Here is a 2500-nt window from a genome sequence, read left to right as displayed (position 1 = left end):
CGCACGCGCCAACACGTCCGCACAGCTGCGATACAATCCACCTGCGAGAACCGCAGAGGCGACCGAGCAGCAGACGGCGTCGCGGCGCCGAGCGCCGGGCGGCGGCGCATCCTCAGCGCACACAGTCCTCAATCGGACCAGCACACTGCAGATGTCCACCGCGCTTCGCACCGGGCCCGCGAGGACCTACTTTGGCCGCACGGCGCCGCGTGCAGGGTGCGCCGGCGCGCAGCTGCGCCGCCTGCCGCCTCCGTCGGCCGGCGCGCCTGCCACTGGCCGCCCCCACCAGCCGGCTGTAGCGCGTGCGCCCACGCACCGCGCGGCCAGCACGCCGGGAGGCCCCCCCTCACCGGCCGGGGACGGTCCCACCCAGCCACCGCCGCGTATCGCTTCACACCCACATGCCATTCACGTTCGTGGGCATGGTGGGTATCGCTGAAACAACCGGTTGGTAGCTCAACCGATCGTCGCCATCACTGATTCACCTCTAGCGAGAACAACCGCACCACAACGGTTTACCAGTTCTTCATTTGCGTAACGTCACCAGCAAACGTAGACGTCCATCGCCATTTGCAAATTCAACGATTGTTGCATGCCTGTGTCAGGTGTCACGACACACTATGTCTGCCCACATACACGCAACAACATGTGCACGCTTCGCGAACACGTGGAAGGTGGCCCCCGTACGTATGCGATGTCCATTGCGCGAACGACTGTCAACCGGCCTCTGTCGCATGTCGCAGATGTGGAACGCAGTGCACCATGCTATCACGGTGTGTGAGAAGAGACGACTACGTCTGACAACACGCGCCACTACATCAACAGACGGCTCATGCTGATCGCCATCCACGGCATACCATACTTCAATCCAGCTCTTATAGGGAGACGACACGTAGCTGAGTGCACAATATTTGGACCGTATGGTTCGCCGTTGTTGGCGCAGTCGTGGTACGGTCACACATGTACCACGATGTATCATTCAGTACATGAGGACCAATGTGCAGTACAGTGTGTGATTTGGACGTACAACATCAGCGGACAGTTGACACAAGCCGTACCACAACGTAGGCTGTGCTTCGCCATGCGAATGCCAATGAACAACTGCGAAGGGCATTGAGCATGTACGTCCTGCTGCCATCCGCATTACAGTGTATAGCTGCAAGGTGTTTAACATGAAGCGATACTCTGGGGACCGGGCAGTGCGAGTAGCAAACTATATTGCGGGGGTTGCAGTTAGGCAACACTACACTAATTTAACGCGTCGTATGACAATTACAGAGCAGGTTAAGGCCCAACGTGTGTTGGGTTAAGGTACAATATAGGTTAGGTTAAGGTACAATATAGGTTAGGTTACGGTACAATATGGGTTAGGTTAAGGGACAATATGGGTTAGGTTAAGGGACAATATAGGTTAGGTTAAGGGACAATATGGGTTAGGTTAAGGGACAATATGGGTTAGGTTAAGGGACAATATGGGTTAGGTTAAGGGACAATATGGGTTAGGTTAAGGGACAATATAGGTTAGGTTAAGGGACAATATAGGTTAGGTTAAGGGACAATATAGGTTAGGTTAAGGGACAATATAGGTTAGGTTAAGGGACAATATAGGTTAGGTTAAGGGACAATATAGGTTAGGTTAAGGGACAATATAGGTTAGGTTAAGGGACAATATAGGTTAGGTTAAGGGACAATATAGGTTAGGTTAAGGGACAATATAGGTTAGGTTAAGGGACAATATAGGTTAGGTTAAGGGACAATATAGGTTAGGTTAAGGGACAATATCGGTTAGGTTAAGGGACAATATGGGTTAGGTTAAGGGACAATATAGGTTAGGTTAAGGGACAATATAGGTTAGGTTAAGGGACAATATAGGTTAGGTTAAGGGACAATATAGGTTAGGTTAAGGGACAATATAGGTTAGGTTAAGGGACAATATAGGTTAGGTTAAGGGACAATATAGGTTAGGTTAAGGGACAATATGGGTTAGGTTAAGGGACAATATAGGTTAGGTTAAGGGACAATATAGGTTAGGTTAAGGGACAATATGGGTTAGGTTAAGGGACAATATGGGTTAGGTTAAGGCGCAATATGGGTTAGGTTAAGGCGCAATATAGGTTAGGTTAAGCGACAATATGGGTTAGGTTAAGGGACAATATAGGTTAGGTTAAGGCGCAATATGGGTTAGGTTAAGGCGCAATATGGGTTAGGTTAAGGCGCAATATGGGTTAGGTTAAGGCGCAATATGGGTTAGGTTAAGGCGCAATATGGGTTAGGTTAAGGCGCAATATGGGTTAGGTTAAGGCGCAATATGGGTTAGGTTAAGGCGCAATATGGGTTAGGTTAAGGCGCAATATGGGTTAGGTTAAGGCGCAATATGGGTTAGGTTAAGGCGCAATATGGGTTAGGTTAAGGCGCAATATGGGTTAGGTTAAGGCGCAATATGGGTTAGGTTAAGGCGCAATATGGGTTAGGTTAAGGCGCAATATGGGTTAGGTTAAGG

The sequence above is a fragment of the Schistocerca serialis genome, unplaced genomic scaffold (assembly GCF_023864345.2).
Source record: "Schistocerca serialis cubense isolate TAMUIC-IGC-003099 unplaced genomic scaffold, iqSchSeri2.2 HiC_scaffold_997, whole genome shotgun sequence".
Taxonomy (NCBI): Eukaryota; Metazoa; Arthropoda; class Insecta; order Orthoptera; family Acrididae; genus Schistocerca; species Schistocerca serialis.
The sequence above is the reverse complement of the archived record's forward strand: the minus strand, read 5'-3'. Positions refer to the sequence as shown.